The sequence below is a fragment of the Ambystoma mexicanum genome, chromosome 5p (assembly GCF_040938575.1).
Source record: "Ambystoma mexicanum isolate Mex_15411 chromosome 5p, UKY_AmexF1_1, whole genome shotgun sequence".
In the NCBI taxonomy this organism is placed as follows: Eukaryota; Metazoa; Chordata; class Amphibia; order Caudata; family Ambystomatidae; genus Ambystoma; species Ambystoma mexicanum.
This window is the reverse complement of record NC_090930.1, coordinates 669,041,767-669,066,996: the sequence shown is the minus strand read 5'-3', so window position 1 is coordinate 669,066,996 and position 25,230 is coordinate 669,041,767.

Sequence of the window (25,230 nt, the reverse complement as noted above, 5' to 3'; positions counted from 1 at the left end):
CTGAACGAGTCGGCAACATCAGCCGGAAATACCACCCACAGACAGAGCCCTAACTGGTAGCGGACAGCCCTTCATACCCATTGCTACACCACAAGACAACCAGACATAAGCAGAACCTACTGGACATCACCAAACAAAGACTAAACAACTATCTTAAAATTTAGAGCAAACGACCCATTCCAAGGGAAAGAAAAAGAGAAAAAAGAACACACACTCTGGAACAGCAACAAAGAACCACAGCAACAGAACTCGCCCCCGCAGTCAGGAACAAGAATCAAACCAACACTCATAGAAGAGACACATCCCTCTACTTAACTCCCTACCTCGCTGACAATTGGTCACCAGAGCAAACCAACCCAACGCTAGAAGCAGAAACATCAAACTACCCAACACAAACGCTCAGATGAAGGATGAACAACATAAGAAACAACAAACACACGACCGATGCGAGAACACCTTACATCACCAAAGCAAGAAGAACTTCCAATCGACAACCATAGCTCATGGAAGACGAAACCGGTGAAAACAAAAACCCAAGACAGAACCCAGAAGAACTCTTAGAAGACGCTGACACCCCAAAACCTACACCTCAACAAGAGATCGGCCAGGAAGGAAACCCCAACACCGATCAGAAGACAACCTCAAAAAGAAAGTCCAAACCAAACAACACCTCCAAACTCCACTGCAATCTTATAAACACAAGATCCATGTCAAAACACTCAACAGAGGTCTTTGACCTACTCGATGACAACAGCATTGACATCCTGTTCATCACAGAAACATGGCTGGACGACAACTACAAAATCGCACTCCAAAGCTGCCTTCCAACCAACTTTGACCTACTCGATGACAACAGCATTGACATCCTGTTCATCACAGAAACATGGCTGGACGACAACTACAAAATCGCACTCCAAAGCTGCCTTCCAACCAACTTCAAATGCCTTCAAATAAACAGGAAAAACAAAGGAGGAGGCATCGCAATAGCATTCAAAGGAAACCTGAAAATAAAAACAAACCGCTCAACATCCTCAACTGCGAAACCATGGTAATACACCTAACAGCAAGACCAAAAACCAATGTCGCATTCATCCTGGTGTACAGACTACCGACCTATGATGCAACCTTCGACAACTTCATACAAGCAATCACCAACATAGCCATCAACCACAAACACCTAATCATGCTGGGGGACGTCAACATCTGGTTTGAAGACGCTCACGCTGTAAAGACCGGTAGGGGGTGTCTGTACCTCTGCTCCCTATATGGTAGAAGAGAGGCACAGAAGACCCCAGCCAAGATTCTCTATTATGGTAGCAATGGACGAGCAATCAAGGCCTAGCTTCTCAGGAGGTGATGCAGGCTGGTTCTTAAGTACAGTGTATTCCCCAAGCCCCCACAAAGTAATGTCCACACACTGTATTACTGAAAACACAGTCTTTATATAATTAATTCAAAGGTTATGTACACTTATCACAATAACGCACCTTGTGCTCAGGAAAATCAATAATGGTAAATATCTACAATTCTAAAGTGGTACCACTAATATTAGACCTCATTAAAGTGCATCCACAAAAATGTCACACAGATCAATAAGTGAAACCAGCAATAGAGAGAAGAGAGAAAATAAGGTGGTTGAACAATAGGCAAAATACTGGCCCCTAACACTAGACACAGTTCTGTGTGGAGATCCCCCCACCTGGGCAACCTGTAAAAGAAAGAGATCTAACACAAGCCCAGTCCCTATGTTGTTCGATAGTCTTATTCTCTCCTACAATGTTTTTACCCCCCCAATGTACCTGGTGGAGTCGAGTCCTTCGAAGAGGCGTCGACGGATCCTTCTTGAGCGACCCCCTTTCAAGCGGGAGTCACGGATCGTCGAGAGGCGTCGAGAAACGTCGAAGACCTCGGGGTTCGGCGACGGGGAATCGACGGCCCTTCTTGAATGCCTTCCCTTTCAAGCGGGAGGCACGGGGCGTCGAACGTCCGTCGACAAACGAGGTAGAACGATGTCAAAGAGACGGCAGCTTCGTCCGAGCGGTGCTCGTCGGCGTCGGGGCGTCGGCGTCCTGCAAGGCGGAGGTGTGCGGGGCACCTCGATGACAATAGTTCTGGACCGCAAAGATTGTAGAGACGGAAGCCCAGCAAGGGCGTCGGGTCGTCCGAGCCTTTGAGGTCGTTGGGTGGCGGGAAACCCACCGGCAGGTTTCTCCTCGGCGCGTTGGTCGTCCTCGACTTTCTCCGGCAGGATAAGCGGTCGACGATGCGGTCGAGGGAGTCCTTCGATTGAAATGTTCTTAGGCAAGGAGCGGACGGCTCCGGTCGTCGGCGGCACGGCGTCAAGTGGTTCCCACGGCTGGGCAACACAACTTCGACGGGCCTCCAGCGGTTACACAGACCTGCGAACCCTGGTCGACGGCAATGGACTTCGACAGCGTCGATGTCCGGGTGCTTCACTTCGATCTCCTCGGCGGTCCCGTCTCGGGTCGGCAGCCTTTCGAGGGTCTGACTTCCAGGGCGCTTCGGCGAAGATTCAGCGGTGCTCGATGGTCCCTCGGAGCACGGGAAGAGGGCGCCTAGCCAGGTCCTCTCTCGGGTCAGTCCTCGACGATTTCGACAACCTTCAGTTTCTGTCGAAGCAAATGCCACAGCAAGTCTTCTTCTTCCAGCTGGACGTCGAGGATCAGCAAATCCAGTTACTCTTGAGTGGAGACTCAGCTTCTGAATGCTTCTGAACAATTTCCAGTGGTGAGAGGTCCCCAGATATACTATTCTGTCTCTCATCCACACTGCTGGCACACACACAGCAGCCAATCACACAGAAGGGCATTCATGCAGTCAGTCAGCCAATCAGGCACACAGTGCATTCAGGCCACACTCCTCCCTTTCAGACACTCACAACAAGGAATGTGGATTGGGACAAGTACCCAGCCATTCAACACTACACACTGCATTCAGGCCAGTTTCGGGCAGGGCTGTCTCAGTCTTTGTCTCACATGCCAGAAACCAGACAACCACAACAAGAAGTGTATATTGGTCACACACTCCATTCACCCAGGTCCCACCCACAGGAGGTACCCACAACATACAGTCAAAGGGAAGGCTCCAGTCAGTCTAGCTGGGCCTTCACAACAACACCATATATGGAACTTCCACCCAACAGCCAGTCAGGGGGAAGGTACAGAGTCAGGGCTTCCCAGGACTTTGGGAAAAACAAGACAACAGGCCATAGAAAGCAAGAGGCCACAGGGGCCATCTTGTTTTCTATCAGGAATCAACTGATCCCAATGGCAGGGCCTGGGTATCCCAAAATGGAGGACACCCAGAGCACCTGTCCAATTCAGCATGGAGCTGCCACCAGCCCATACCCTGCTCTGTGGGCCACCCACAGGTGCCCAAAAACATACACTAGGGGCACAGGGTTGTACCCCTACCCAGGGGTGCCATAAGGGTATCCCATGGGTGTGTTCACCAAACCAAAAGAGAGAGCTGCACTGCCAGGAGTCCCAAATGGACTCCTGGGCAGAAAACATAACAGAACACACGATAAAAGGCAGAAAAGGACAAGGATTCAGAGGCCCTGTCCCTCTGATGCATTTCCAGCATCACAGTCGCCCCCCCCCAGACTGAGGTGGAGGGTGTCTAATCTCCCACGGGATAGACACCCTCATCCAGACGGTCAGCATACCTTCTGGAAAGGCCATCTGCATTATCGTGACTCTTCCCTGGTCTGTGCTCTATGGTGAAGTCTAGCCCTTGCAGGCTAATGGACCACCTGAGCAATTTCGGATTCTCACCCTTCATCTGCATAAGCCACTTCAGGGGCTTATGATCTGTTTGGACCTTGAAGGTAGACCCCGTAAGGTAGGGCCTAAAACGCCTAAGGCTCCAAACTATGCTAAAACACTCCTTTTCAACAGTAGCCCACCTAAGTTCTCTACCCTTGAGTTGTCTACTGATGAATATGATAGGATGTTCTCTCCCTTTGTCATCTAACTGGGACAAGACAGCTCCAATTCCGGTGTCGCAGGCATCCGTCTGGACGATAAAGGGTCGGCTGTAGTCAGGCGCACACAACACAGGTGCCCTACACAGACTTTCTTTCAAGCCATCAAAGGCCCTCTGACAGTCTTCGGTCCAATTAACCTTCCTAGGCTGTTTGGGTGAAGTTAGAGCTGTCAGGGGTGCAGCTATGGTTCCATAGTCTGCCATGAAATTGCGATAGTACCCAGTGAGGCCCAAAAAGGCTCTCACCTGGGTTTGAGTAGTGGGAGTCTCCCAGTTCTGTACATCCTGTACTTTACTGGAGAGAGGTTGGATTTGACCCCCTCCTACCTCATGACCAAGATAGGTAACTTTCCCCTGAGCTATCTGGCACTTGGTGGCCTTGATAGTGAGGTTAGCCCTTTTCAAGGCCTGCAACACCTTATCCAGATGTGTCAAATGCTCTTCCCAGGTGGAACTGTAGACGGCAATGTCGTCTAAGTAAGCCACACAAAAGGCTTCCAGCCCACTGAGCGCATGGTTGACCAATCTCTGGAAGGTGGCAGGGGCATTCTTCAACCCAAAAGGCATGACCCTAAACTGGTAGAGTCCCTCAGGTGTTGAGAAAGCCGTCTTTTCCTTGGCATGGTCCGTCAGAGCTATTTGCCAATAGCCTGAGGTAAGGTCAAAGGTGCTCACAAACTTGGCAGCACCTATGGTGTCCACGAGCTCATCAGCCCTGGGCAATGGGTGCGCGTCAGTTTTGGTGACGGCATTGACTCCTCGGTAGTCCACACAGAACCTCCAATCTTTGGTACCCGCCTGGGAACTTGCCTTGGGGACAAGGACCACTGGACTGGACCAGGGACTGGTTGAGGGTTCAATAACACCCAGATCCAACATCTTGGCGACCTCAGCCTGGATGTGGTTCTTGACGGTATCTGACATACGGTAGCACCTGCTTTTGACAGGCACACTGTCACCAGTGTCAATTTCGTGCTTACACCACGGTGTAAGGCCCGGTGTCAGTGAAAAAAGAGAGGCATACTGCTGGAGCAAAGCCCTGCAGGCCCTCTGCTGCTCTGTTGTCAAATCTGGAGACCACTGAGCCATCCTGAGGGTTGCTATGCAGCAAATCGGGAAGGGGCTCACTCTCATCCTCTTCTTGCCCTGAAGCTAGCAAGAGACATGAGACCTCTGCTCGCCTGTGGAAAGGCTTGAGCCTGTTGACATGGAATACCTGGGGGGCTACCCCAGAGGCTCCCATGTCAACCAGATAATTGACTTCGCCCATCTTGGAGATGATCCTGAAGGGTCCAGTCCACTTGTCTGCCAAAGCTCTAGGCTTGGTAGGCTCCATCACAAGGATTTCCTGTCCCGGAGTCCAATCCACTTGCGAAGCTTTAAGGTCATGCCAGTACTTGTTCAATTCCTGGCTGGCCTTGAGATTTGCTGTTGCCTGACCCATCATTTGTGTCATCCTCCGCCTGAGGCCTAACACATAGTCCCCCACTTGCTTGGCGGGACCTGGAGGGGTGGCTTCCAAGCCTTCTCGGATCAAGGCGAGGGGCCCCCTCACGGGATGTCCAAAGAGTAACTCAAAGGGGCTGAAACCAACACCCTCTTGAGGTACCTCTCTGTAAGCAAACAGCAGGCATGGCAGGAGGAGATCCCATTTCCTCCTTAGGGGCTCTTCCAAAGCACCTAGCATGCCCTTGAGAGTTTTATTAAATCTCTCAACCAGACCATTGGTCTGGGGGTGGTAAGAGGTGGAGAACTTGTAGGTTACCCCGCACTCTTTCCACATGGTTTTCATGTAACTAGACATGAAGTTGGATCCTCTGTCAGAGACAACCTCCTTGGGGAATCCAACACGGGTGAAAATGCCCAGGAGAGCCCTGGCAACCACCTTGGCAGTAACAGTCCGAAGGGGTATTGCCTCAGGGTACCTGGTGGCATGATCTACCAAGACCAGGATGAACCGATGTCCACCTGAAGTGGGAGGGTCAAGGGGACCGACGATGTCGATGCCCACCCTCTCAAATGGTGTGCCAACCACTGGTAATGGCTGCAGTGGGGCAATGATCCTGCCTCCAGTCTTGCCAGACAACTGACAAGTGGGGCAGGTCCTGCAGTGGGACTCCACCTCTACCCCCATCCTTGGCCAGTAGAAATGGGCAGAGAGCCTCTGCTTAGTCTTCTTAGTCCCAAGATGACCAGCCAAGGGCACCTCATGCGCCAACTGCAGTAGGAAGGGCCTGTAAACCTGGGGTACCACCAACCTCTTGCGGGCGCCAGGTTCAGGCTTAGTGGGCTCACTAACAAGGAGCTCACCCTCCCAATAAATCTTGAATGTCCTAGGCACTTCACCTTGTGCCTGGGACAGGGCCTGTTTCCTCAGACCCTCGAGAGAGTGGCACTCTCTCTGTCCTTTACAGAAGTCTGCCCGGGAGGGTCCCCCTTCAGCTAACAAGCATTGAAGGTCGGGGTGCTCCTCCGGGTTAAGAACCTCTCCCACAGGAGAGTCTTCTGCCTCTTCTCCCACAGGAGTTGAGTTTGGGTTTTCCACTGGACCCAGCCCGTCCGGAGCATGGATCCCAATGGGTGCTGTCGGAACAGCAGGAAGAGAAGGTGTTCCCTCCACAGAGGTGGCCTTCTTGGTCTTCCTTCTTCTTGCCTTAGGCCTCGCCTTTGGCTCGGGTACCTGACTCACAGCCAGACCCGGTGTCACCTGTGACCTAGTGACCGCAGCAGTAGTCGGGGAAAGACCATCCGAGATCAACCCCAACTCCACTAGATCATTACCTAACAGAATGTTAGCAGGGACATTGTCCTGAACCAGGACAGGAAGCTTTGCTGTCTTGTCTCCAATCATGAGGGTGACTAAGGCTACAGGTGATAATTTGGGAGGCCCACCAGCTAATCTGGTGGTTTGCAGAGGAGCACCTTCATAGTCCTCTGGCTTGAGCAGGGTCCTGTCCACCACTGTCATGCTTGCCCCAGTGTCTCTCAAACCAGTAGAAGGCTGGCCATTCAAGAGGACACTTCTCAAAAACCTACGGGTGTTCTGTGGGATAGTCGCCAGTACTTCTGCGTACTGGTCCCAGGCCCCAAGGGACACTAAGGAAATCTCTACCGGAGCACCAAAGGTGATTCCGGTAGAGGAGGGGAGGACAGTGGCCTCCACCTCAGACACGGGGTAAGGGTAGGTCAGGCTGACAGCCTGTACTCCAAGTGCCTTACCTTTACACTTGGGGTCACCCCTTTTGTGATCCAGAGCCCCACAATCCCAACAAGTGCCAGGAGTGCGGGGTACGGTACTGGAACCACTGGGAACCTGCTTTGCAGCAGGTGGGCCACTACTCTTATTCCCACCCACAGAGGACTTATCCCCACTAGATTTTTGGGTCTTAGGAGAGGAAGGTTTTGGTTTACCCGACTGTGACTGCTTTTGGGACTCCTCAGCTTTCTGAGAGGCCCCCTTTTCTTTGTCCTTGTCCTTCCCACTGGAGTCCTTAGGGGACACCCGGTGGGAGACCCACTTGTCAGCCAACCTAGCCAGCTTAAAGGGGTCCAAAATGTTCTGGTCAGCCACATACTGACGCAGCTCTGGTGAACAGGCTTCAGAAAAATGCTCAAAAAACAAGAGGTGGGACAACTCAACAAAAGTTTTCACCTTGTATCCATCAATCCACCCCATCATGTTCATGTGCGCAGTACTCACCCAGTCAACCCAAGACACATTCTCTCTTTTCTTAAATTCCCTGAACCTTTTAAGGTATTGGGTAGGTGTCTTGCCAAACTTGGCAATCAAAGCAGACTTCATACACCCATACTGACCCCTTTCTTCCACACCCAGCTTCAGAATACAGTCATATCCAGTTTGAGGCACTCTGCTTAACAAACACTTAGCCCAATCTCTTTTATCTACATCATGAATTGCACAAGCCATTTCAAACGCTTCAATCCATTGGAGGATATCTGAACCCTCCACAAACACACCAACCAAATCTTTCATAAACTTGGTGGCTGGGGACCTGACACTCTCACTGGATCTAGCTGAAGTCTCCACTCTAGCTTTCTCTAGCTGGATCCTCTGACATTCAGTGTCCTGGCTTTTGAGTTCAAGGTCCTTATTTCTGAGTTCCACTTGCTGTGCCAGCTCCTCTTTCTTAAGCTCAGCTTCTATTTCCAACTTGCGATATTCAAAGGCTAACTTCATCCTTAATAACTCAAGTTCCATGGAATTGCTGGGGTTTGGAACAGAGGCAGCAGGAACGGTGGCATTCCCAGAAACAGATTCAGCGACAACCCCAGGGGCAGAGTCCTCACTGGTTGCATCCCCGCCTTCCTCAAGAGTTTCACCATCAGTCTGGTAATCCACCAGGGCAGCTATCAGCTCAGCCCTAGACTTATCCACAAAGTCTAACTCCCTGGCTTCACAAGCACTCTGGAGAGCCTCTAAGCTCATCCGAGTCAATTTACCATTTGCAATGGACTCCATTGCTTGTAATGCAGTTATTTGGAACACACCCGAACCTTAATCTAACAAAAGTGCGGATATTTTGTAAGTGGCACGGTTATACACTGAGTCTTAAAACCATAAGCATCCCACCGCTGCCACCAGCTGTAAAGACCGGTAGGGGGTGTCTGTACCTCTGCTCCCTATATGGTAGAAGAGAGGCACAGAAGACCCCAGCCAAGATTCTCTATTATGGTAGCAATGGACGAGCAATCAAGGCCTAGCTTCTCAGGAGGTGATGCAGGCTGGTTCTTAAGTACAGTGTATTCCCCAAGCCCCCACAAAGGAATGTCCACACACTGTATTACTGAAAACACAGTCTTTATATAATTAATTCAAAGGTTATGTACACTTATCACAATAACGCACCTTGTGCTCAGGAAAATCAATAATGGTAAATATCTACAATTCTAAAGTGGTACCACTAATATTAGACCTCATTAAAGTGCATCCACAAAAATGTCACACAGATCAATAAGTGAAACCAGCAATAGAGAGAAGAGAGAAAATAAGGTGGTTGAACAATAGGCAAAATACTGGCCCCTAACACTAGACACAGTTCTGTGTGGAGATCCCCCCACCTGGGCAACCTGTAAAAGAAAGAGATCTAACACAAGCCCAGTCCCTATGTTGTTCGATAGTCTTATTCTCTCCTACAATGTTTTTACCCCCCCAATGTACCTGGTGGAGTCGAGTCCTTCGAAGAGGCGTCGACGGATCCTTCTTGAGCGACCCCCTTTCAAGCGGGAGTCACGGATCGTCGAGAAACGTCGAAGACCTCGGGGTTCGGCGACGGGGAATCGACGGCCCTTCTTGAATGCCTTCCCTTTCAAGCGGGAGGCACGGGGCGTCGAACGTCCGTCGACAAACGAGGTAGAACGATGTCAAAGAGGCGGCAGCTTCGTCCGAGCGGTGCTCGTCGGCGTCGGGGCGTCGGCGTCCTGCAAGGCGGAGGTGTGCGGGGCACCTCGATGACAATAGTTCTGGACCGCAAAGATTGTAGAGACGGAAGCCCAGCAAGGGCGTCGGGTCGTCCGAGTCTTTGAGGTCGTTGGGTGGCGGGAAACCCACCGGCAGGTTTCTCCTCGGCGCGTTGGTCGTCCTCGACTTTCTCCGGCAGGATAAGCGGTCGACGATGCGGTCGAGGGAGTCCTTCGATTGAAATGTTCTTAGGCAAGGAGCGGACGGCTCCGGTCGTCGGCGGCACGGCGTCAAGTGGTTCCCACGGCTGGGCAACACAACTTCGACGGGCCTCCAGCGGTTACACAGACCTGCGAACCCTGGTCGACGGCAATGGACTTCGACAGCGTCGATGTCCGGGTGCTTCACTTCGATCTCCTCGGCGGTCCCGTCTCGGGTCGGCAGCCTTTCGAGGGTCTGACTTCCAGGGCGCTTCGGCGAAGATTCAGCGGTGCTCGATGGTCCCTCGGAGCACGGGAAGAGGTCGCCTAGCCAGGTCCTCTCTCGGGTCAGTCCTCGACGATTTCGACAACCTTCAGTTTCTGTCGAAGCAAATGCCACAGCAAGTCTTCTTCTTCCAGCTGGACGTCGAGGATCAGCAAATCCAGTTACTCTTGAGTGGAGACTCAGCTTCTGAATGCTTCTGAACAATTTCCAGTGGTGAGAGGTCCCCAGATATACTATTCTGTCTCTCATCCACACTGCTGGCACACACACAGCAGCCAATCACACAGAAGGGCATTCATGCAGTCAGTCAGCCAATCAGGCACACAGTGCATTCAGGCCACACTCCTCCCTTTCAGACACTCACAACAAGGAATGTGGATTGGGACAAGTACCCAGCCATTCAACACTACACACTGCATTCAGGCCAGTTTCGGGCAGGGCTGTCTCAGTCTTTGTCTCACATGCCAGAAACCAGACAACCACAACAAGAAGTGTATATTGGTCACACACTCCATTCACCCAGGTCCCACCCACAGGAGGTACCCACAACATACAGTCAAAGGGAAGGCTCCAGTCAGTCTAGCTGGGCCTTCACAACAACACCATATATGGAACTTCCACCCAACAGCCAGTCAGGGGGAAGGTACAGAGTCAGGGCTTCCCAGGACTTTGGGAAAAACAAGACAACAGGCCATAGAAAGCAAGAGGCCACAGGGGCCATCTTGTTTTCTATCAGGAATCAACTGATCCCAATGGCAGGGCCTGGGTATCCCAAAATGGAGGACACCCAGAGCACCTGTCCAATTCAGCATGGAGCTGCCACCAGCCCATACCCTGCTCTGTGGGCCACCCACAGGTGCCCAAAAACATACACTAGGGGCACAGGGTTGTACCCCTACCCAGGGGTGCCATAAGGGTATCCCATGGGTCTGTTCACCAAACCAAAAGAGAGAGCTGCACTGCCAGGAGTCCCAAATGGACTCCTGGGCAGAAAACATAACAGAACACACGATAAAAGGCAGAAAAGGACAAGGATTCAGAGGCCCTGTCCCTCTGATGCATTTCCAGCATCACACACGCCGAATCCCAAAACTCACTGATTGAACAACTCACTACCATGAAACTACGACAACTAGACAAAGGGGCAACCCACACGGCAGGGCACACCCGTGATGCAATTTTCGCCAAGGAAAAACTCGTTACCACGGCACCGCTGTTACAAATACTGTGGAGCGACCATTTCATCATCCCATTCATAATCGCTCTGCCTACTCAACCCCCTAAACTCACAACCACCACAAAAAGAAACTGGAAACACGTCCAAGAAAGCAACCTATTCGAAACAACTGGAGTTAACCAAACCCTCCACTACAGAACTAGAGCTACAGGGGAAAGCGGAGTTACTACACAAATAGATTGCAGACACAATTGACAAGATCGCCCCAGAAAAACCATTCACCCCATCAAAAAAAAAAGAGCAATGGCAAAATGGTTCACCCCACTATTAAGCACCATGAAAAAGGAAAACAAAAAGATGGAACTGGAAATGGAGGAAAGAATACAACCCAGACAAAAAAAACACTGTCCCAGAGACAAATCCGCGCATACAAGAAGGAAATTCAAAAAGCGAAGAGAAGGCATTATGATGACAGAATCACCAATGCCACCAACACACAAAAAGACCAGGCTGCGACAACCACCAATGCCCTCAGAGAAACTATGCAATGACCTGGCAGACCACTTTAAGAAAAACATCAATGACATCCGACAAACCATACAAAACATACCAACCGACCACAACATACTACCAAGCCAACCTATCACAGAACCTCAGCACAATCTTAAAAACTTTCCTGAAATATCAGCAGAGGCATTTGCAATGCTGGTAAAACACAGCAAGAAAGCTGCAGGAGCTGTACCGAGGACCTTCAAATCTGCATATATCAAACCACTTCTGAAAAAGACAAGTGGCGACGTAGAAGAACTCCAACTACAGGCCAATTTCAAACATTCTCTACCCGGCAAAACTCCTGCAAACCTACGTATATAAATTAACCCAAGAACACATAGAAAAACACCACCTGCTAAACCAAGCTCAAGTTGGTTTCAGACCCGCAAGAGGAACGGAAACAGCTCTACCTGATCACCCTCCCACCAATAATTCACGCTCACAACATCCTGTGTTACAATTACGCAGATGACACTCAGCTAATTCTAAAGTTCCTGAACGCAAAACCCAACTCCCAACCTGACCTGACCTCTTGCCTCCTTAACATCGAGCGCTGGATGACCCAAAGCCACCTCCTGTTAAACCCCTCCAAAACAGAAATCATGGTCTGCGGCAACTCAGATTTTCTTCCGCACCCACTACCCTGGCCACCCGCCATGGGCAACTCACCGACCCCCTCTAACACAGTAAAAAATCTTGGGTGCACCCTGGACTCCGACCTAACACTCTTGCGCCAAGTCAACAATGTCTCTAAGTCCTGCCACTACCACCTCAAAAACCTTAGGCGCATCTTTCCATATCTCTCATTCCCTAACAGAGTCTCCGCGGTCCAATCAATCGTCATATCCCGACTGGACTATGGTAACCCCCTGTACCTCGGAATTCATGCCTACCAACTGAATAAACTACAAAGAGCACAAAACGCAGCTGCCAAAGTGCTTCTCGCGCTCGGTCCAAGGGACCACGTATCCCCAGCCCTTAAGACACTGCACTGGCTTCCAGTAGCCCGTAGGGTAGCTTTCAAAACCCTATGCCTCACCCACCGTGCTCTACATAAAACTGGACCCCATTATCTTCAAAAAAAGCTAATACCCTATCTCCCTACCCGCACCCTTAGATCAAGCTCAGCCGGCCTCCTAGTAATTCCTAAAACAAACTCAGTCAGGTTAGGCGGAGCATCATTCTCAGCCCTGGCCCCAACCCTGTGGAACTCGCTCCCACCCCACATCCGCCGAACTCAGGACTTAACGGCCTTCCGCAAACTACTGAAAACCTGGCTCTTTCCCTAAAACCAACCAGCCCCAAACCACCATCATCCCAAAAAAAAAAAAAAAAAAATTAAAATAAATAAATAAAGTAACCGAACCAGATTGTAACCTACATTGACAAACAGAACTAAAACGAATAAACTAGATCTAAACAGGGAAACGATTAAATAGAAAAACAATCACTGAATAATGGAAAGAAGAGAGCGTGGAGAGCGGATGAACAAGGAGAGCGGATGAGCCTGGAGAATGTGCAGAGCGCAAGATCATGCAAAACGGAAGAGCGCTGAGAACAGACGCACATATAGAGCGGAGAAATGTGGGGAACAACCGAATGGGGGGATAGACTGAGTGTGGGAAGCGCATGAATGTATAGAACATATGAGTGTGGGGAGTGTATGAGTGTGAGTAGCGGATGAGTCTGGAGAGCGGATGGGTCTGGAGAGCGGATGGATCTGAAGAGCGGATGACCCTGGAGAGCGGATGAGTCTGGATAGGGGATGAGTCTGCAAAGCGCATGTATCTGGTGTGTGGATGAGTCTAGAGAGCAAATGATTGTAGAGCGCATGAGCACAGAGTCTGCAAAGCGCATGTGACCGAAGAGCGGATGAGTCTAGAGAACAAATAATTGCTGAGCGCATGAGCACGTGGACTCAGATGAATGTCGAGAGTGGACGAGTGTGGAGAGCTGATGAATGAAAAGGGCGGAAATATGTGGCGGATGAGAGGGCGGAGGAGAGAATAGCTGAATGTGGGGAATGGCTGAATGTGGGGAATGGCTGAATGTGGGGAATGGCTGAGTGTGGGGAATGGCTGAGTGTGGGGAATGGCTGAATGTGAGGAATGGCTGAATGTGTGGAATGGCTGAGTGTGGAGAATGGCTGAGTGTGGAGAATGGCTGAGTGTGGAGGATGGCTGAGTGTGGGAAATGGCTGAGTGTGGGGAACGGCTGAGTGTGGGGAACGGCTGAGTGTGGGGAACGGCTGAGTGTGGGGAACGGCTGAGTGTGGGGAACGGCTGAGTGTGGGGAATAGGTGAATGTGGGGAATGGGTGAATGTGGGGAATGGCCGAGTGTGGGGAATGGCTGAGTGTGGGGAACGTACGTAATATGCATTGATATGCGGGAACATTCGAAGGAACATATATCATACCACACCTCACTCCTACTCTCCTCTTTACACCATCACTCAAATAGAACACAGGGATACTATGACACCATTCGGTATAACTGTTCTCATATCAACATCTCCCGCTCACTCCCCATCACTCTAAGTAACTACCGCTGGTATAACACCCCCAGCCAATGCGTTTCTCCTCAGGCCTAACGCAGCCACTCTCGAGCTGGATTAATTCTGCCGGAGCGTACACATTCTCCTGACCTCTCAACCACCACACCTACCACTAAGAAGCAGCTACCACATTAACCACGCACCAGCTGCACACATACTTTGTGCGCACACACACCTTTTGTCTCTCTTCACCCTCTCTACTGACTCGAACCTCGGTTCCCAAGGGCGTTCAACCTACCAGCGCCTTCAGACCATACCAATGATATATAAGGCGCTATATAAATGCAAAATAACAATAACAATAACTACTATCCATCTGGGACTACCTAAAAAAATAATACATACTCAAACACCTCAGCCCTTAGTCTACTCTACCTCTCTGTAGCCTTCGACAGTTAGTCATGACACCATAACCAAAAGACTAGAAGACATAGGCATAACGGACACAGCACTACTCTGGACTAAATCATTCCTAACAGACAAAACAGAAACCGTATGGATTAAACCCTTCAAATACACTCTAAGAGTTAGCGACTGTGGAGTGCCACAAGGATCCTCACTATCACCATTGTACTTCAACATCTACCAGACTCCGGTTATCAGAATCTTCAAAAAGTACATCACCTGCTACAATTATGCAGATGATACTCAAATCATCTACAAATCAAAGACCCCCAAGCCAATCATTCAACCCTAATCGAGTGTCTAAAAGAAGTCTTCATCTGGATGACTGCCAACAACCTGAAAATCATCCCAGGAAAGACAGACATCATGATCATATCCAAAGACCATGAGAACAAAACCACCATCCCGTGGCCAACGGAAATGGAAACTGCACCACCACCATCTAAGGTAGTAAATAAATGTGGGAGTCCTGATGGACAACACCCTAACCTTAGAACCACAAATAAATGCAACAGTCAAGAAATGCTTTTTCCTCCTCCACAGGTTAAGAAGAATCCTACCTTTCCTCTCCTTCATGCACAAAACACTCACTATCGTTGTGTCACGACCCTTGGCCAAAACCCCCTCTGGCAAACCCATTGGCCAGGTGGAGTCAGGACTCGGGCCTCTAGAGCCTGCCATTCTCTTCAAAAGCCCTTGTGGGGCATAGGCGCCAGGCTCATACACCATGAACAACAATCTGCTTGGGAACTACTTTATTGTATTGTCAGACAACATGGAGGCATACGCATAGCTTGGTTCCTAAGAACCAAGATATGCGGTCTAGTGTTTTGGGTGTGGCAGGCCTCAAACTACTTTCGCTGGTACTACTTTACCTGGGCTATATAAACCACACCCTGCCTGCTATTACCAAGAGGAGAAACCCGATGTCTGTATCCCCATGACTCCCGGAGCGACAGTATCAACCCTGGGAGCAACTAATACCTTGCCAAGTGAATACCATGATTTCCAGGATGTTTTCCAAAAGGACCAAGCCAATACATTGCCGTTGCACAGGCCCTATGACTATCAGATCGACCTTGTTCCTGGTGCATAAATCCCTTGCGGCAGGATCTACTCTCTCACAGAACCAGAAAACCTTCATTTGAAATCCTATTTAGACCAGTACCTTGCAAACGGATGTATCCATCCTTCGAAGTCCCCCGTAGCCAGTCCTTTGTTCTTCGTAGCGAAAAAGGAAGAAGACTCAAGAACCTGTATTGATTAACGCGCATTGAACCAGATCACCGTGAAGAACCGTTACCCCTTGCCACTTATCCCTGAGATGCTAGACCAAGTTAAAGATGCCCAGATTTATACCAAATTGGACCTTCGAGGAGCGTACCAACCGGTCCGAGTCAGAAAAGGAGATGAATGGAAAACCGCCTTCCATACTAAGTACGGCTTGTTTGAATATCAAGTCATGCCCTTCGGGTTATGCAACGCTCCTGCAGCATTCCGATATTTCATGAATGACGTCTTAAGGGAGTTAATTGATGTGTGCGCCTTAGTGTACATGGACGACATTTTAGTATACTCATCCTCGGAACAAGATCATGTCGGGCATGTTCGTTCAGTCCTCACCAAGCTCTGTCAACATCGCTTGTTTGCAAAGTTTGAAAAATGCTTTTTTCACGTCTCCGAAGTAGAATTTCTTGGTTTTATCCTTACTCCAGGAGACATCAGAATGGACGTGCACAAGGTAGATGCCATTCTGAAATGGCCTTCACCGATGTCTCTGAAAGGGGTACAAAGCATGCTGGGCTGTGCGAACTTCTACCGCCGGTTCATCCCAGACTTCTCTCAGGTTGTGCACCCAATCACAGTACTATTACGAAAAAACAATAAAAAGTTTGCCTCGACCGAAGAAGCAGAAGAAGCCTTTCAGGAACTTAAACAAAGGTCTACCTCCGCTCCAATCCTGCGACATCCTCGTCCAGACCTCCCTTATGTCGTTGAAACTGATGCGTCCAGTCTCGCAATGGGGGCTGTCCTTTCACAGAGAGACCTGGAAACTGGCCAGCTACTCCTGTGGCCTTCTGGTCGAAAAGGTTCTCACCTCCAGAGATTAATTATGCCATCACAGACCAGGAACTCCTGGCTATCAAATCTGCCTTTAAAGCCTGGAGGCACTACCTTCTGGGGGCCAGACACTCCATTACAGTCATCACAGACCACCGAAACCTGCAATATCTCAAAACAGCCAAGGCCCAGTCCTCGCGCCAATTACGGTGGGCCCTTTTCTTCGCCGAATATCATTTATGTAATCACATTTCGACCAGGAGTCAGAAACAGAAAGGCAGATGCCTCATCTCGCATTGGGCATAGATGAAATAGTATATACAACTCCAGACCCAGTACCTATTATACCTGAAGACAAACTCCTGGGTATCACGACAGCCTTAACACAAGTAGAACTACAAAAAGAAATCCAACGGGCAATGAATCCTGATGCCTACCTCGCATGGCAAACTCAAGGAGAACAATATACCATCAAGGACCATCTACCCTTTTTTAGGGATCGCCTATATGTACCCAAGAAGGAATTAAAACAGCATGTTATTTCAAACTATGACAATTCACTGATCGAAGGGAATCCTGGGATCGCCAAAACCCTAGCTAACCTCATGGGGCCAATCCTGGCGCATATGGCGCCAGGCTCATACACCATGAACAACAATGTGCTTGGGAACTACTTTATTGTATTGTCAGCCAACATGGAGGCATCCTCATATCTTGGTTTCTAAGAACCAAGCTATGCGGTCTAGTGTTTTGGGTGTGGCAGGCCTGGAACTACTTTCCCTGGTACTACTTTACCTGGGCTATATAAACCACACCCTGACTGCAGAACATGCTTTGTGTTACTTTGCAGCTTACAACGTGACGCTCACTGTGTCCAGCTATTCCCTCGAACCTCGGAGAAGCAGAACCTTCAAGGAGACAAAAGGAACATCATTAGCAGCAGCATCTTACCTGCAGTCTTCATCTTTAAACACTCGCTGCTACTGAGAACAGCTTCCCCGAATCTGCACGCCTCCCAGACAGAACGACCTGAAAGAGGAAGATAGAGGCAACATTAAAGAAAGCTGTAGAGACAAATTACAAACTGCTCAAAAGGCTTACCTGGCTGGTCGCCTCTCGGCTGGCACCACTCCGGACATTCCACTCGCGCTGAAGAACACTGCGACCTACAAGGAAGGAAAACACAGGTTAGCAAAGGCAAGACTTTGCTGCGCATAGCGCTTACTTACCGCATTATAGCGCTCTTAATGCGCCATCATTTACCAGCGGGGCTCAACCAAGCCAGTTCGCCACGCTGAAGCTCCACATACCTAAGGGGGAGAAAAGAGACATTTTAAACAAAGAAAGGCATGCAGGATAGCAACAAAACTAAAGAACAGCAATAACACCTACCTGAACAATGTCAAACGGGCCGGCGTCAGTGAATTAACTGGACCACACTCGCCCATGAAAGACAACGTGCCCCTGCAAAGGAGGCAGGACGGAGAGTACGCCTAATTCTACCACAAGGTGAGGAGAGGACGCCAGAGGGACTGAAAGCATACAGGGGTGGATGGAGGATACCCCAGTCGGTCAGTCTTGAACACAGTCCTCCTGTATTTTCAGGCAGAACCTTCCCTGCAGACCACATCAGGGCAAAGCTGAGAAACATACCAGCGAGTAACCCAGCTGGGTGGCGTCCCTGTGGATACCAGATGAGCGTAACATGTTGCCCTCATGTCAAGAATCGAATATGCAAACAGCCTCTACCTCGGAATACCAGAATACTCCTGAAGAAACTACAACAGATCCAAAATACAGCAGCCAGACTACTCCTCAAACTATTCAAGAGAACACATCACTCCTGCCCTAAAAACATTACACTGGCTCCCAGTAAAACATTGCATCACCTTCAAAACAATGTGCATAATGCACAGGGCAATCAGTGGCCAAGGAGCGTAATTCCTACAAAAGAAAATAACAATCTACAAGCCAACAAGACTCCTCAGGTCAAGCAACAAAATCCACCTGGAACCAAAACCATACCTCAAGAAAAAACTTGGAGGCACCTCCTTCTACCACTTAGCTGCAAAATCCTGGAAGAACATCCCAAAAGAAATGAGAAACACCAAAGATCACCTAAAATATAGTAAATTACTAAAAACCTGGCTCTTCAACACCACAGACTCAAACTGGAAACCAAAAGGAAAAGGGATGACTAAACTGGAGTGGACACAGACAACTCCCAGAACCGACTGGGAAGCTCCCATAGCACCTGGACGAGTGACGCTGGGTAGAGTGGAACACAGGCGACACCCATGGAGACTGAGCCAACAACCCCACCCAAAACCCGCACTCGCCCCTTAGTTGCCACCAGGTACCACACTGTTGTGGAATTGTCAGGATATTGCCAATCACCACACTAGCTGAGCTGTGGACACTGGCAGGTGCATTGGCCATATGAGTGGAAAGGTAAGACAGGTAGGGTTTTGAGGGAGACTGGGTGAGGAGGAGGCCAGATGTGAAAGGGACCTTGAAAGCTGGACGGACCCAGATCAGGACCGAGGCACAGGGTTGCTCCCGAACCCCATCTGGGGAGATTACAGAAGCCCAGCGCCCCAAATCAGGATAGAGATGCCAACTAACCAATTGCACTAACAATTTCCCTCTCTGCATACACCTCTCAAACTACAAAACCTACAGCACATCAAACAGTACAAACTTCACTACATTGCAACAACAAAACAAAAACACACATCGACTCGCACAACAATACACCATGAATACCAGCCGCAAATACCCCAGGTCCAGCCAACAGACCCACCGGGCTGAGGCCGCCAACAGCACATCACTGCTCTCTTGCACTTTTCCAGCTTCCTCCCAATAACCCCCCTCCTTTCCTCTTTCAGAGCCACCAGAGCGCCAGGGGACCACTCCGGTGGTGATAGTGCGCAGTACAAATGTCCTTTTACATTAACATGCCTGAGAATTCTCCCTAACATGTGTAGATCTAGTCCAGCAATCAGATTGACCTCTGCAATGTTGCAGGCATGCCTGGGTGTCCTCAACATGTGGGCCTCCACAGTAAGATGAAAATGAGGAAAGGTCACAGGTACACGTTCATAGTGCAAATCAGCAAAGCATGCATTTACATGGCATATTCCTTCTCCCGTTATTTCAATGTTGACTAACACTGGGCCATAAACCTTTGGTCTATTGCAATCTGCAGCCACTTAGCACTATTCCTGCTTGCTAACGAAGTTAGACTCCATATCTTAGAGTTGTTCCTTGCTCTCAAGTTGTATGACTGCTGATTCGCTATTTTAAAAAAGATACTTTAAGTCTTGTGAGCTCATTACAAAAGAGTTTGGTAGCAGACCCGGTAATAACCATGAATAATACAATTGTTAGATTGTGGTACTCTCTTTTGTGCACAGTTCTATAACTTGTGCAGAAGGATGTAACAGTCAGGTATTACATATCATTAAAATTGTACAATTACTGGTCATCTTTTATACACATAACAAACCATATTGTCCCCTTAAATCTTTTCCTGTGAAAGGCTGCAAGAATGTGCGCATTGAAGATGCCATTCTTTTGACACCTTTCAATGGCCCGTTATGAAATCTTGAAGTGTTTTGAAGGAAAGCGCCTCCCCTTCGTGCACAAAAAAAATACATATTATTGGTCAGACTTACTCCCTCTCCATAGCCACGGATGACACCTCACGCAGTTACCCCTGCTTTCATAAATTGAAATATGCAGCAAACTTTACAAGAAAGTGTGTTATGCCTGCACAATAAATGCCAAGTCCACTCAGCGTCTTTCACTGTGTTGTCCATGGGCAGTCCCCGTAGCTACAATTACCATCAAGTGCCCGAAAACAACTTCTTGTGTCTTGCATAACATGAATAACGTAGGTAATCGGACATTTAAATGTGAACAAGGGCAATGGGTGAGTGATTTACAAGCAATTAATCAATGGTAAATTTGGGCAAATGAAAGGGGTGGCATGCCAGGTAAGGGCGAGGGAAGTCAGTAAAGAGTGAAGAGATGGCGCAAAATGGTAACAGAGATATAACATTAGATAATAAGTCATTTTAGGATGAAGGGGGCATCAAGGATATGGTGAAATGGAAGAAAACCATGTGGTGTATGTAAAATAAGGTACATGAGACGGGTATAAATCATGAAAGCTGGGTCATTGAATTGAGTGGCCATTGCAAAACATGTATCCTTCACTTGCAAGCCAATGCAACGCATTGTGGAAGTGGCTCTACTCCTTACTTGTTCTAACAAGGTGATGCATAATTGAATACAGAACATGTTTACAACTACTGTTAATCACTCTTATTAATTGTGACAGAAGTAGTGCTTGTCAAAGTGTGAAATTAAATGCATGTTTGTTGCATACTAAAATCTATACATAGCCAATTCGCTCAGTGTTGTGCACTGTCGGACCTTAATCCAGTGTTGAAGTCCCCAAAAAAAGGGATGACTCATTAACATATCAATGACTAGTGTTGGGAAGGGAGCAAGCCCATCCCACCTCCTTAGGGGCTTTAAGGTGAGGTGAACCCCATTTTAAAGAACTATAATAGACAAGGGGTTAGGGGGCATAAAAGTCCCCACACAATCATATTGTATGCAATCTAGACATAGTGCACGCATATAAGCGCATGAAATTCTAGAAGATATTAAGTGGCCACAGTCAAAGCATAGGACCTGCACGCCCATGCTGTGTGTTAGACACAGGCCGCAAGCCTGAAGGTGAAATCTGGATAGGCCCAAGCACTTATGAGAGGCTGACTTCAATAGAAACCCTCCTTTGTTTTAAAGTTGTTGCCAATATGTTTGTTCTAAGAAAGAATGTGCCCTGCTAGACCACAAGACAGAACTGGGCGCCTTGTGTTATCACAAAGAGGCCAGAGCAGGCTTTGACCCCCACCTAGCCAACTACGAGTTACATCCCCTACAATTGCCCTAGTCCCAAGACCCCTGAATTCCAAGATACCCGTTGAGCCCAGACTATCGACCATAAACCAATGAACCATAAAGATCTTAGAGTATGGTTTCCCAATTTTATTTCATAATGACATGGTTTGTAATACTAGGTACAGAATGGGATAAATTGAAAGTTAAGTTCAAAAGCGAGGGTGGAACCTTTTGGAGCTGATGAAGTGATCAGGAATAAGTGAGGTGTGTGTTGGTTTAACCTTTTGACTCCCCCTGTGCCAGTCTTAGAGCCTGCCTGGTGCCCTGTATAACAATAGAGTAGCATTATTCACAAAAGTAGCTAATTGTTTTTTTATTTTATTTATAAAGTACATCCAGGTGTCATAAGACAACCTTTCACACACAATACAGCATTCATAAGATCTCCTGAAAAGAGAAGAAAACGATAAAATTGTATACAAAATACATATTGGAATTGAACATTTCATTAAAATACATACCAACGATTTTACATTTCATTTTAAAGTCTGGTCAAAAAATGATCACTTAAAAAAAGGGTAGACCATTTTGAGCCAGACATGATGGGCCGCAGTCATAATAACATAGGACTCTGCACTGTAAAGCATGCTCCAAAACAGCTGAGTCGCAGCCAACACATTTTGCATGTTCCCACTGGTAGAGAATACATAGTACCGGATACTCAGTCAGGACATGCTGCACTGTTTTGATCTGAGAGTTGCAAAGCCTACAGCTATAACCCTCAGCCAGCCACTTTCCCCATTCTCTGGCCACAGTCTGTTCCTCCAGATGCACCAGTGACTGAGAGGTCTCTAAATATATGCTGAGATACTTGTATGAATGGACCAGTTCTAGGTGTACATTGTCTGTTTGAAGCGCTTTAAAGAGCGCTATAGTACAATAGGTGTTCTGTCCATGATCACTGTGTCATTGGCATACATGAGGCAAACTGTTTTGGTTTTACCAAATTGGTGAGGAACATTCGAAGCTGACTCAATAGCCCTATGGAAGTCGGATACAAGATTATACAGCCGGGGTGCCAAAGCACACCCCTGCTTAAGCCAATGTTTCTTAAATAATGGCCTGTCAACTCACACTCCCGGGAAATTCTCACTCTGATGCTGGTGTCACCATACAATCATTTTATAAAGTATAATAGGGCACTATCGATGCCCCATGCCAAATGTTTTCACCAAAGTCGGGAGTGAATTATGCTATAGAAGGCGGTGCTGTAGTCCACAAAGCATACATACAGCAGTGCCCCTGAATATCCATAGGCATTGGATATTAGGGTCTGGAGTATCCATATGGAGTGGGAGGTGTTAAATCCCTTCCTAATCCCTGATTGCTGGGGTCCTGATAGTTCATTTTCCACCCAAGATGTCAATAGTTCCAAAAGGAGACCAGCAAACTAACTATGGTCCAACATGGCAAGTAGGCAGTAACATATCGGGTCCGCGCATGATCCCTGTTTAAATATGGGCACTAAGATTGAACCACGCCAAGATTGGGGAATGTCACCAACTTTACATACACAAAAAATAGCGTTTCAATAATGATGGCCATGATGGGGGGTCTAATTTAAGGACTGCATTACAGAGACCATTGGGCCCCGTTGCCCGAGAAGCTTTGGCCTTTATCATACCGTCTAAATCTGCAGAGGCCACATGGGCCCAGACTGTAGTGCAGGCCTTGGATGCAGCCGTTTGAACAACACCAACCTCTGTGGAAGACCAACAGTGGGTCTTAATGAAGTTTCCACAATCAACTTACATAATACTACAAATTTCCTGAGCTTTTGAAGTAGCTTGGTAAGAGCAGAGCATATACCAACATTTCTTGGTGTTGTGTGTTCTAATCAAAATTTGTAAAAGTTGCCATCTCGCTGATATATGATCAACTCTGTGGGCCTTAACCCACACCTTATATTAATGTTTTAATTTGTTCCCAGACAGGCTGGGACACCTTAGACATATCCTCCTTAACATGTCTCAAAGCTGACCTAATTTCTCTTTTTTTTTAATTTTATTTATTTATTTATTTTGGCCATGGCCGCCTCATAAGGTGCCCCAGGCTTATGTATATTAAGACGCCTGGACAGACAACTCTGCCCCCGGGGCCAAACCTCCCATGAGTTGGCCCAGGTATCAATGATGCATCAATGAGAAAAATTCCGCCATCCAATTCCCCTGCAGACCATTGGGCCCCGTTGCCCGAGAAGCTTTGGCCTTTATCATACCGTCTAAATCTGCAGAGGCCACATGGGCCCAGACTGTAGTGCAGGCCTTGGATGCAGCCGTTTGAACAACACCAACCTCTGTGGAAGACCAACAGTGGGTCTTAATGAAGTTTCCACAATCAACTTACATAATACTACAAATTTCCTGAGCTTTTGAAGTAGCTTGGTAAGAGCAGAGCATATACCAACATTTCTTGGTGTTGTGTGTTCTAATCAAAATTTGTAAAAGTTGCCATCTCGCTGATATATGATCAACTCTGTGGGCCTTAACCCACACCTTATATTAATGTTTTAATTTGTTCCCAGACAGGCTGGGACACCTTAGACATATCCTCCTTAACATGTCTCAAAGCTGACCTAATTTCTCTTTTTTTTAAATTTTATTTATTTATTTATTTTGGCCATGGCCGCCTCATAAGGTGCCCCAGGCTTATGTATATTAAGACGCCTGGACAGACAACTCTGCCCCCGGGGCCAAACCTCCCATGAGTTGGCCCAGGTATCAATGATGCATCAATGAGAAAAATTCCGCCATCCAATTCCCCCTGGTGAAAGCCCGATTAAAGCTACCTATATTATCCGAAAACCAGAGTAGTCTATTCCCTTGAGGATTAACTGTGGGCTGTCCCTAAGGTAATCTGTATTTTCTTTTTACCACTGCCCACTTTACAATACGTTTTCATCAATACATGATCACTCATGCTGATTTGTTGGGTGCAGAGGTAGGAGAGAGAGTGCCCGATAACTCCCCTGTGCCAGTCTTCGAGCCTGCCTGGTGCACTGTATAATGGTAGAGTAGCATTGTTCACAACAGTAGCTAATTGCTTCTTTGGCATTGGTTCCCTGGAGACGATAAACCCAGCAGAACTGGACGGCTGGCCGGCCGGCATGGGCTGGGACTAATGACCTTGCATCCCCCATGGAGCAGGCCAGCTATGTATATGGTTACACCAACCAGCCATGTGGGTTTTCACTGTATACAAAGAAGTCACCTATGACACTGTGTCTCCTTATAAAATGTGCTTGTACACTTTTTGGCAGAATGTTCCATGGCAGCTGAGTTCTTTGCTGATGCACCTATTTTGTAGAAATAATCACTGTTCTCCTAGCAAGAGTTTCTTGGGCTTTTTTTTCCAGCAAGTTGTATTTTTTCTGGTGTGAGCGTTTAGAGGCATGCCTTCTTTACTTACCTCTATATTGACTTCAGCCCGGTCATAATGCTGGATTACCATCAGTTGCCCGTGTAATACTTATTGTTCTGTCAATCCATGTCCTGTGTGCAAGATACATTCTAACAATTTTAATAGTACATTTTGCATCTGTTGTATTTTAAATTTTCAAGTATGTGATTGTATTACTTTCAGTCGATGTTCTA